This window comes from Carettochelys insculpta, chromosome 26 (assembly GCF_033958435.1).
Source record: "Carettochelys insculpta isolate YL-2023 chromosome 26, ASM3395843v1, whole genome shotgun sequence".
Classification (NCBI taxonomy): Eukaryota; Metazoa; Chordata; order Testudines; family Carettochelyidae; genus Carettochelys; species Carettochelys insculpta.
The window spans coordinates 7,536,590-7,549,151 of record NC_134162.1 but is presented as its reverse complement, the minus strand read 5'-3'; the positions used below and the strand labels follow the sequence as shown (position 1 = coordinate 7,549,151).

The following is a 12,562-nucleotide window of genomic DNA, read 5'->3' as shown; positions in this document are numbered from 1 at the left end:
TGGCCCTTTTATGTTGCTCTGACCTGAAAGGGGGTGGACACTTTTCCCTTAGTTGCCTCTGGCAGCTGCCACCCAGGATCTGAACTGGCCTCCATGTCAGGCCCCCCGTATCAGGATGGGGCCAGAATACACTAATCTGTTACTGCTCTCTGACCCTCCAAGCCCAGGGGGGCTACAGAAAGCAGATTGTAAGGCAGAGTAGCCTGAAAGTTGCTCTAATTTACACTTGGGATGGGAAGTAGACCCTGTACCTGAATGGCCTTCTAACACACCTGAACCTCTGTAATCTGCGGGTCCCTGATCCGGGAACACCCATGGTTCAGACCTGGCGGGGGAGGAGGGAGCAACTCTGCATGATGCTGTGCCTCCTCCCCGCTCAACTAGGGGAACGGCAGTGCAACAAAGGGCTGGTCTGGGGGCTTTTCCCCATCACTGCTATGTCAGGGGGCAGTGCCTAAGGGCAGTAGGAGGCAAGGAGCCAGGTAAGTACCCCACCCTCAACTCCCTCACGCACCATCCCTAACCCCCAGATCCTGCTCCAGCACCCTCCATGGGCTGAAAACTTCCTTAATCCAGACTCTCCTATTTCGCAAGGTGGCTAGGTTAAAGAGATGCAAGTGCACAAGGGGTGCAGAGGAGACCTAAAGCATGCCCCCCCACACCTTCCCATCTCTGCCCCAAGCACTGGAATGCAGAATCAAGCCCAGTGAAAAGAAAATCCACCCTGCCCCTGCGTTGCATCTTACCCTGTGATGTACAGCTGTACAGGGTGTGGCGGGGGAGGTAAAAGCCGTCCCTGTCCCTGTGAGAATGTCTGAGTTTCACACCCTCTTCACACAGATGGGGATGGAGAACTGTGCAGGCTGGGATAGATCGAGCCTCCCCCCTGCCTCGCCACTTTGTCCTTTTCTAAAGGCTAGAAATCTCTTTGTAGAACTCGCTGACCAGAATGATGGTATTTGCCCAGTAAGCCGCATCTGTTCCCCTCTGCCCTGCTCCCATGTTCTCAGCAGCTTTCCAGGGCTGCGTACAGAATCCAGGGAAAGGTGCCAAGTCTCGGTCAAAGTTTTCCAGTCCTTCATACCCTCCAGATCCAGTCCTAGGCTTTGAAGGGAGCAGTTGGAGTAGAAGGTGGATCTAGTGTCACCTTCCATTCCAGAGACGAGGCTCACTTCATACAAGAGCTCTCTGCAGGGCTCTTGCCCCAGATACAGCTTGACCTCACCTCACCTCTCGGCTTGCTCTCCTTCATCACAGAAGAATGTCCCTCCCACACCTGTACCCTTTGCCACAGGACCTCCCCAGATTCCCTGGCTGGACAGACAGGCTAATCCCGGGGCTGCCAGCAATCTTGCAGTGATATAACTGAAGCTGTTGGCGTGCAAGGAAGGAAATAAAAAGGGAGTCCCACATGCCAGCAGCTGTTGCATTAGACTGGCAAAGGGGAATGAGCCTAAAGGAAAAAGTCCATAGAGAAATTGGGGTTGCAAACACGGTTCCCTCTACTTCTTTCCATCTATGGGCAGAATAAATGTTATGTGCACCAAGATGCGTGTGGATATGCACCACCAAGAGAAACACCTGCTGCCTGCTGGGGGTGGCTGCAGGAACTGTTGATCAGCTGGGCAGCACCTGAACCTCTCCTGGGAAGCCCCCCTAAGCACTCCAAGGCCACAAGGGGGCAGAGCTTCCTGTGGCAGCTGTGCAGGTCTCAGGCATCTCCCACACCCAGGGCTCAAGGTGGCTGCAGTTGGCCAATGAGCAGGACAGGGCACATCGTTGAGTGGGGAGGGTGGCACCATTGTTGGTGGCTGTGAACTCAGAGGGGTCCCCCACCCAGGACTAGGTACAGGACAAAGGAGCTGGTGGCCTGAGGAAACCATCTGTAAGAAGCACTCAGCTAAAGACTTACTAGGGGATGGTGCATCTTGGGCCACCATCTTAGGACCCTCCTGGATTGCAGGTGGGTGCCCAAAGTGGCTGTGGGACATGACGTGGGCTCCCCCACACTCTCCTGGTTCAGCTTTGCCCCAGACAGTGTGATGTGAGCTCACCACTGCTTTTCCAACACAACAGCGGAGCTCAAGAGGGGTCTGCGACGGACCCCTTGTTGGGGGCCAGCAGGGCCAGGAACGCAGCACCAGTGAGGACAGAGTGACTCAAGCACTGAGGCTACTCACACCCAGGGGCCAATCACCCCATCGACTTCTGCAGTGAAGCCAGACATGCCACTGCCACACCAAGACTGCCTGGATTTAGTGACATAGGAGGAAGTAAATTGCAGAGAGTAGCTGACCAGACAGCCCTAACACCGCTCTTTATGACGACTCTGGGGTGTGAATTACCAAAATTAATACCAGAAGTTCACTCCCAGCCCATAGAACCATCTCCTCATCAGTGCCTCCTCTAGCTCATCAGCCCCCCCACCCGCCCCCACCTCTAATTACAGATTAACTCAACAGCCCGATCACATCTCCCCTCTACCCCGGGAAAAACAGCCAAGCATCTGGCGGAAAGGTCAAGAGATAACTGCTCTTCTTTCGCTCCCGTGGAGTCACACCACGGGCTGCGAAATAACTGCATTCCCAGTGGGTTATAAATTACAGCTATAAAGAATGGCTTCTTTCAGTCAATCTCACCTAAGCCGGCAGAGGAGACTACGAGCTCTTATGCTCAGACAGCAAGAGTGCCATTAGCTCTTTGTTACTGAAAGTCAGTGCTCTGGAAACAGGCTCATTCTACCTCCAACACAGCAGATGAAAAAGCATAATTCTTCTTTTGCTTTGTCTGAGGAAGAGGGAACAGAAATCTAATCTAATTGTTTTCCCTCTGTGAAGAACCATCTAGTCACATTAGGGCTTGAGCAAACAAGCTTGTATGGATGCAAGACCTAGTGTACTAAAAAGTCTTCAAATCACAAGCTACAGCCACTCAAACAGATGCCCGAGGTACACCCTTCATGTCAAATGGCGAGACTTGGTCACAAACAAGGAGCTTTGGAACAGAGCAGGACAAGAACCGCTTGACGTTCAAATCAAGAGAAGACAGTGGTAATGACTGGGCCACAATCCCAGAAAACCATCCTCCAGCACAGTTCGTCAAGCTCTCACATGGAACCCGCAAGGAAAATGCAAAAGGGGAAGACCTCAGGCAACGTGGAGAAAATCTACTGAGCCTGAAGGACAACAACTGGGGTACTCCTGGGGCCAACTAGAAGTTTTGTCCCAAGACAGAGTGAAGTGGAGGAGATTTGTAGATGTCCTGTGCTCCACATAAGTCAAACAAGCATATGGCTAAATCCCTTCTTTTTGCAATAACTGGTTGTTCTGAAAGTCCCCAGAGTAGCAGCAAAGACAGATGCACTGGACAGGCACTAAGTTAATGGACAAATGTGTGAGACACTGACCAAAAGTACCTGCTCTTGCATGGCCGGATTGCTGATCTGGCTGCTTTGTGACGTTCCACTGATTCTAAGCAGCAAAACTGACCCCTCTACCTGTATAGTCCACTTTCAGAAACAACTCAGCAGTCAGCTGAAGCAGACGTACCACATCGGTCAGGTTTACCAAAGAACTCAGGAGCAGATTTTCAAGTGCCTGAGCTCCACAATCAGGGACAGGTTTTCAAGTGACCTCAGCGCCCAGCATGCCTATCCTCTTCGAAAAACTGGCCTCGTTTTGCAAGTGCTTTGACCCACTGAAAATTCTGGCCTATATATTTAGCTCAAGAGAGACAGACAAGACAAATCAGAGGGACAGTTTGGCCAGCATCTCTGGGGATTTCTTACCCTCAGCCTGCTCCTTCAATCTACTATTCATTGAATCTCTCTCGTCCAGCATCCTTGGGATCTGACAGGTGATGGACAAGAGAATTTGCTGGACCACAGGAGGTCAGTATCATCTAGCAGTCTCACCAACACTTCCACTGCTTCCTGGGTTCCTAGGAGACATTTAGGGGTAAATTACAACTAAATAACAGCACAGAACACAGAGCCAGGACTGGTGGCTATAAACAAACTTTATGGGACAACAGGAAACATGGGCACACCCATGAAAATGGTCATCTGGCTAATTAAAATCATGCTGGATTATGGATGCTGCTCGACGAGAGAGGTTCAACCTGTAAATTTCTGCATGAGCTCTCCCAGAAATCCTCAAGTTTTTCAATGACACAGGTAAGCAATTCATCTTTAGAGTCAAAAGCCTATGGAGGTGAGAGGGGCTCGCATTTTCTCTAAGGGCTCGCCTGGTGGTCTGCAGAAAGGTTTGCATTGCGTTGGGTGGGTCATGATCCAAAAAGTTTGAAAAACACTGGTCTAGAGTCACTGCAAAGGTCAAGCCACCACCCCGGCACCTGTACAAGGGGAGGCATGGGGCGGGGAGCCAGAAAGGTGCTTAACAGCCTCTTCAGTTCTCATGCCCCCAGCACAACCCCTCTGGTGCAAAGGAACCACAAGGCTGCTCTAAGAGGTGGCCATGGGCATTAGTCCACATCTCTACTCTGCTGTTTGACATTAAGTGTTAGCAGCTCTAACAGCAAGTTGGTTGAGAGGACTACACCCATCAACTTTCACCACAGAGAACCCCCAGGGTCCAAGCAAATTAGGAAAACAAGATCAGCAGCAAGGCAGCCATGGCTGATAAAACCAGCACAGACCTATCTTCTCATTCTGGCCCATGTAGGACTGGAACTTATGCCCGACTGAAACCACCTGGTGAATGGACCCCACAGCAGCTGAACAACTGGACATTAGCTCAGGAACACTGAAGAACCAGCACCCTTCACGCACGATGTAATGTCAGTAACCAAGCTCTTTCTCCACAAGTCACTTTCTCTACAGGGCTCTCAACCTTCCACAGGTGCTGGAGAACTACAGACCCAGAAGACACCAGGTATTGGGAGTTTAAAGTCTCCCACCAGACAGTCTGTTCACCACTGCCCAGGCACGGAGTTGCCAGATTCCACTGGTATTTCTTCCCCACATATTTCTTCCCCCACCAGTTTAACTAAAGTGAGACGCACGTAAAGCCAGGGCACGTGAAGTGATTTTGCACAAACTGATTGTAAGAGCCATGTGCTTCCACTGCGGCCAGTCACAGCGTTGCTCCAGTGCAATCGGCACACCCCGCAAATTCTAGGCACACAAGCATCGTTAGCGAAACGACCCTACCCTGGGAGACTGTTGTGGTTACTACAATCTTGCAGCCCACTGAGATGAAGAAGGACCACTTACGCAGCCCACTCACTAGTCTAGGTTGCCCTTTGCTGCAACCCTCCCACCCCCAGCTATATCTGTCTTATCTATCCAGATTGTAACTCTTTGAGGCAGGGACCATAGTCTATACTGTGGGTGTACAGTACCTAGCACAATAGGGGTCCACTCTCAGTTGGCTCTTGGGGACTGTTGTAATAAACAGGATTATTATTAACAACAAATGATGTCACCTGGTTTGTGTGCACGGTGCTCCCAACCTGCTCTCAGACACCACAAAAGATGGAGGTCAGGGAAATTCTTGGACAGCTGATATTTCTTACTTATTGTGGGCTGAGAATTTATACCTGTACTCGTGGGAGAACAACTGTGGGATGCCTTCCATCAAAAGGTGGATCATCTCGGACAGGGGTCTGCAACCTGCAGCTCTTTAAGGACTTCTTTGTGGCTCCCAACGCTATAAAATTGCAAAGTAAAAAAAGCTCTGATTACTTTCGATAAGTGGTGAACATCTAAAATCCCAACAGCGAACAACTCATATCTAAACTGCAAGCAATAAGTGATCTCGTAACATTGGATAACACCCATCTTTAGTATGTCTAGTGCATTGTGGGATATATCCTGTATCTGTGTTTTGATTGTGTTGCTACTAAAGTTTTGATTTTGAAAGGAAAAGGAAGCTTGCAGCATTCCTGCTGTGAGGGGCAACACACATTTTAAGGAAGAAAACTAAAATGAAACGTGAAGTAAAATTGGCATAATTAAAGTGGGTTCGGGAGTGAAAGCCAGGAAGCCAGTGGTACAAACACACACTTCAAGCGTGAGGAAATACAACATGTAAAATATTTGTGAAAGTCCTGTAGTAAACATGCATCCCATTACGAATCATTGTGAGTGTGTTGTTCTTAAAATAGGGGTTACAAAAAGTACGGTTTGACATTATTTATTAAGGACCGTCTTGTACTCAACAGGCACTGCGGCTCTTGAATTAGTGAGTTTTTAACAAATTCAGAAAATGGCTCTTTTTGCTATTTTGGTTGCCAATCCCTGATCTGGGACAAAGCAAAGACAACGGCTCAAAGCACAGCCCAGAGAAGCAAGCTAGGAAAACCTCTGAAGGCTTTGGGGGTTATACGAAGCAGGCTCCAGCATACACATCCTCAGATATTGTTAATTAAATATCCCTCCACCCTGCGACTTTATCCCCAGGCAGCTCTGCTTGTGGCACATAGTGATGCCGAAGCGCTGGACTCTGGCACCTAGACTGACAGGATGCTCCTAAGGCCCGCTGGTGAATTTCACTTGATAGATACTCACTGAAAAACATGTGAAAGCAGTGGTTCTCAAGAGAGGGTCTGCGCACCCCTGGGGGTCTGTGAGGGTGTTGCAGGGAGCACGTGTAAAAATAAAAGATAACTAAAAATGATCATCGGAAATAAATTTTAAATAATTTGCGAACTTACAAGCCATTCCCATTTTTAAATTAAGTATGTTCCAATAATGTTATTAATTGTCATCTGAAAACCTATGTTGCGATTTCCTTTTCCATTTAATGAAGTTGACATAAGAGCTAAAATTGGCTTTGAAGGGGGCCTGCACAACTGAAAAAGCTGAGAACCCCTGGTTTAAAGCTTCCTCCGCACTGCCTGATATTGGCCATAGGAAGAGGCAGGATACTGGACTGGAGGGATCACCAGTAACTAAACTTATCCGAGTCCCTTTACAGTGTAGCCGGGCATCTCACAATATTCCATGTGTGTGTTCTCCCACCACTACCATAAAGTAGAGCATGACTATTAACCCCACGTTACAACTAGGGAGCTAAGACATACAGACACAAACGTATGTGGGCTCCTAACTTCCACTGGACTCAAAGGAAGTGTGGAGGCAAAAATTTTTTGTGTTGATCTGGCCCAGACTATGTGACTTGCCCAAGTCCCATAAGAAGTCAGTTGCATAAAAGCAAACTGACCCCTGGTTTCCTAAGGGCCAGGCTAATGACTTAACCACTGGACCAGCCTTCCTCTCCACTATAATAACCCTCTACCTGCACAGGCTAAGCTGTAGAGATACTTCTCCAGTCACGTTGGGAAGCAATGAAAATGGTGAATGTCACGGGACATCAGAGTAAAATGTCAGTGAGGTTCACCCCGCTCCAAAGCAGGCAACTCACTCAGAGCAGCCAGTTCTCCCAACATATTTTTTTTCATAAAGCCCCTGCCCCAGCAGTTTCAGAAGACTCAGCTTTCGTTTTACCAATAAGGTAAGCAGCTAGCTCTCAGGAGTTCAGAGAAGCAGCTTGAAACAGCACTTGCACATGCTCAAAAAAGGCTCAAGCACCAGGAGCCAAAGCAGAAAATCTCCAAATTTTACAGTCCTGGGGCTTTTAAAACCAAGATTTCAAGGGACCTGCTTGAAGATTCTTGAATGCTTGAGGCTGACATCGCAGCCTCCTTGGGGCAGTACAGCAGACTCGGCTCTCAACCATAGGCACTGGGTGAACCCCCTTCTTCTTGAGGGTGGCTAACCTACCCACGCCTCACTGTACAATATTCCCTCTAATCTTTTCTAGCCACTGGCAGATTTTTCCCATCCAAGTGCACACCGAGGTATATGTGAATGTCCACCACCAGGAGAAACAAAAAACCCCTAGCTATGAGCACTCTGCTAATCAGCTGGGCAAAACTGGAATCTCTCTTGAGCAGCCGCATATGTGCACAGGGGACACCACCCCGGTCCCATCTGCCTGAAGTCCCACCCCACATTCACCGACGCCCTGAGCCCTCTCCAACCTTCCCCCGAGTGCTGAGCCGCTAGTCCCCCAAGCACCAGGTCTCCCCAGACATCAGGCCAACCCCAGAGCTGGCCCTAACCTGTGTCCCCAGCCCCGCCCCGGGCTAAAGCTCAGAACAGCCTGCGGCAGGTGAATCCCAGCCGCCTTCAGACACACAGGAAGAGCAGGGCCTCGGGGCACAACACAGGCAAGGCCACCACCTGGGTCAAGGGAGGCTTAGCCTGGCCCACGCTACCCATCACCCATGCCAGTGCACCCGGCCAGTGCAAAGCGCCCGGGGCTGAAGCTCAGGAGGAAAAGCATAAAACTTACCACTAGCAAAGAAAGCAATCAATGCAGGAAGCAGCAACCTCCCTAAAATGGCCCCTGAGGACTGCAGTTGCTGTACTGGGCCACATTTAAAGGGCCAGCTCCAGAAAAGGATGCTGAGACAGCACTTTCAGAGGGCTCTCCTGGGACAGAGCTAGCAACAGACTAGCGCAGGGGTCAGCAACCTTTCCCAGGCAGAGAGCTGAAATTTGACCTCTGCGTAAGGGCCGAGTGCCGGTGATACATTTTAGAGCCACTAATAGTCCTACTTCCAAAAGCTTCATCAATAAATAAAAGACGCAGCGCTTTACCATTTAGGGGGTGGTTGGTAGCATTAGTTGGTCTTTTGTTAATCCACAGGCGACGTGACTTTGAGCAAGCTCCTGGCTGCATGGGGGAGAAGGGGGCAGGGCTTGAGCTCCTGCCTTGCATGCTGCTGAAAATCGGCTCCTGTGCCGCTCTTGGCACTCGTGCCGGGGGTTACTGACCCCTGGCCTAGAGGGTGCTAGAGGCAGTGCCTTTACTCCTAACCCCGAGGGTGGCGAGTGGAAAGGGTCTCAGGCATTGTTCTCTCCATTTTCTTCATCCATATGCAAAACAAATCTAGTTATGTGCACCGCAGCATATGCGGACATGCACCCCTAAGAGAAACATATGCTGGGGGATCCTTGCAATGCACTGAAATGTTTCACCTAAGGAGAGATTGATCTGAGAGGTGAAACCAGTGGTAGTCATCTTCACACAGACATGAGAGACAGTTGCAGAAGAGAGTGATGGTTCCTTCCCAGGCTCTGCTGGCTAACCTACCTCATGGCCTGGGAAGGAGATTTAACAGGCAAGAGGGGGGCAATGAGAGAGCAGACCAGTGCTGCGAGCAACTTCCCACACAGGGAGACAAGCACACCAGGAACTGTGAGAGATGATGAGGTGGGAGACAGAGGAAGAGAGCACTTTAGTAACGGGGTGTGGGAGAGAGAGGTCTGTGACTCCAAGGGCTGAATGTCCCAGGAAGAGAGTCTGGGTGGACTACATTGTAGCTCTTGTTATACCCAGGCAAACTCGGAACCAGACACTGACTAAAGCAGCAGGGCTCTTACAAACACCGAGTGATCAAGGAATCCCACAGGCATGGATACGTGACAAGAGATCACCATGAAAAACTTGCTTTCGAGTGACTGTGGGAACAGTCTCCCCAAAGGACAAGGCAACATTGTGCTGGCCCTTGGCTTGAGTCACTTCAGACAAACACACCTGACTAAACCCCCACAAATACTCAAACCATACCCCAGGTATCACCCTAATAACCTCCACAGCTGCTCCCAGCCATTGGAGGCTAGAAGGACTCCCTGCAGGATTAGAACATGAAAAATAAAGATTTTGTTTGTTTTCACGAGACAAATGTCCCCCTACGCCAAAGGAAAATGTGTTGGTCCCATTTTACAGATGGGCAACTGATGAAGAGGATGGTTCCCAAACGACAAGAAAAGGCTAGCTCAGAGCTGGGAACTGATCCTAGTACAATACGTAAGCCACACCCCCAGGAACCAGACATCAATATCCCAGACAAGACACGACATTAAGACAAGAACGCTGTGACTCATTAGGGAGAAGCCTTTGAAACTGTCTGAGGTTGGAACCTTTGCTAGATCTCTGTGGCAGCTAGCTGGGCCAATTACCTTAGCTGAGAGGACCACAGAGCACCAGAGGCACTCTCTCAGGTACTTAAAAGCAAAGTGGCCTAAGGGGACATCAGCCCCTTCTTGTATGAAAACTATGCTAATAAGAAGTAATTATGGGCACCAATATCCTATTACTCTTGGCCGGATCAAGCCTGGATTGGCCAGACTCTCTCTTGGCACCTTGTGTTGCTGAATGAGGAGCTTCCTAGAATTGTAATTTGTGTATCCCTGGTACCTTTAACCTTTGTCCGGTATGTGCTAAGTGGCGGCCTGCCACAGAAACATAGGCTCATGCCTGATGAGCTTGATTGAGGCATTTCTTTTAGTCTTTACATGGATATTTTCAACTCACTTTTGTTGGAACCGTTCTCAGTCGTTCCCTTCCCAGTTTGCATTCTCCACACATAGGCTGGTTTGTTGTTGCAGGATTGTATAGAAACACTGGGATCCACATACCAACTTATTAACACATCGCAGGGGGGTGCACCTGTCCAAAGAGGGTATGCAGATTTGTTTCAGCATTCTGGGCATTGCACGCTGTTGCTCATGAAGGCTGGGCTGTGGACGTTGCACTAGTAACAGAGGCATGTTCATCAGAACTGTGTCTACTGATTTGTTCTCAAAGGGTTACGTGTAAGTGGTGGGCCATGTACTCCGGTCAGCTTTTGCAGGGTGGCGTGGCAGGGCTGCGGCATGCTCTCTGCTTCCTTATTGCAGTGGTGTCACTAAAGAGATTATATCATTGGAATGCTTGTTTGAGCAAAGAAAACACAGGCCCATTGGTACAGCCTGTTTGTACAAACTGACAGGAAAGAGAGGACACTCCACTCCCTCCACCACTGCCTTGCCAGTGTCCCTTTAAACGTGTGAGGCTGCAAACATGGCATCTGAAATCTTACGCTCTTATAAGGTGCCATTGAACTCTGTTGCCAAGGGTTTACTGAATGTGGGGCACCTCTAGGTTGCTTTAGTTATTAATAAAATACGAAGCAGGTGCTGAACATCAAGCAAGCTACATGTATGGGGGGAGTCAAGGAACGGATCCCCTCCCGCTTCATGTAACCCTGCTTTTCTAGGTTCTCTAAACACAGGTTGACAGTGATGTCCTGTCCCAACATGAACTGCCACAGCTACTTCTCATATTAAAGGACTAATTTTATCTCTGGCCTGGAGCGGGACTGAAAATAGAGGACTGATCTATGGCTCAGACATCTGGGGACCCAACAGGGGGGCGAGTGGATGGAAAAATCCAGACAAATCCAGACGCAATGGAGGGGGGGGGAAATGTGCCAGGGATGGGCTAGCTGGAGATGGAAATCACACTGAAAGGAAATCAGACTCACAAGAGCCCCAAGGGGAGATTGTGCTAAGGTGAGGCCTGCCTGCGTGCTAGTCTTGCATTATCTTCACTACCCAGAAGATTGACCCCAGTTTCATCCACCTGGGAGGGATGTGCGAAATCAAACTATGTTCATTCGACAGTTGACCCCTCCACTCATCAATGTTGTGAGGCATAAGGAAGGTCAGCAGGAAAGTCTCTCCTATTGCTCCCCCCCACCCACCCCCAGTAAGGGTAACCAGATAAAGTCAGTTCCAGCTACTCAATTGCCACAGCTGGATCGGTGTATCTACAATCGACTTTAAGGTCTAGCATAGACATGGCCTTAAGGAAGGTCATATTAAGGTTTGCAATTTCAGCTATGTCCATTATGTAGCTGAACTTGAGGTACCTTAATTTAGGCTTCCACACTGTCTCCCCCTAAGAGAGGTCTATGGGAGTCTGCACATCTGTTAACTACCCTACTCCTAATGTGGGCACAAGTATCACAGTCATCAGGGGTATCCTGTTAATTCAATTTAGTGCGTCCCCACAATCAGGTCAATCTCCCCTGTAGTGCAGATGTACCCTTAAGTTGCACACATAGCAAACCAGCACCTACAAGTGGTGAGACCCTGCACCCCTAACACACTACTCCGACAGAGACAGCAATTGAAACAAACTTTGGAGACAAAGGGCTGGTGCCCTCTCCCATCCTTCCTGTCACCAGTCATCACTGGCATATGTGGGTGCAGATACCCATGGATATAAAGCAGATATCTGCAAATCTGCAGAGTTCTAGATACAAAATTTGCATCCACATCCACAGCTGTAGCTGCAGAAACGAGCTGTGGATAGGCGCATGAGAATCTGTGGATGCTGATACCTGCAGATATGAAATGTGTTTCGCAGGTTCCTATCCATCAGTGCAACTAGCAATGGTGGAAGGTGCACCAGGAGTGAATCAGAGCCTCTGACCCCGCATTTATTAGGCTAAGCACAGCCCTTTGCACTGGCTCAGCTCTACCCTAAAGCCCTTAGTACAGCAGAAAGATTCCTCAGGCTCTGGATGCAGTGAGAACATTCTTTGCACTAGGATTATCCACCCAAAGAAATTCAGGAGTGTGCAGTATTGCTCCATCTCCCCAGAGCATCTGATGCTGTGCAGTTTCCCATGGCAGCGAGTTTCAACTGGCATGTCTGCCCCTTGGAATTATGTACCCGCTTTTTGTAGTCGCCACCAGTAGGTG

General features: G+C 49.3%; 1 protein-coding gene across 4 annotated transcripts in view; it reads right to left on the bottom strand.

The window, feature by feature from the left end:
• Nucleotides 1–5,669, bottom strand: part of IP6K3 (inositol hexakisphosphate kinase 3) — a 37,214-nt gene extending 31,545 nt beyond the window's left edge. For 2 of the 4 annotated variants that reach the window (XM_074977772.1, XM_074977779.1), the window contains exons 1-2: nt 5,560–5,669; nt 3,788–3,939 (exon numbers count right to left, since the gene is read on the bottom strand). The gene's annotated coding sequence lies outside the window, so the exon portion shown is untranslated. The remainder of the gene's footprint in view (nt 1–3,787; nt 3,940–5,559) is intronic. The other 2 variants (XM_074977773.1, XM_074977781.1) reach the window with 1 other exon arrangement.
• Between the last annotated feature and the right edge of the window lie 6,893 nt (nt 5,670–12,562).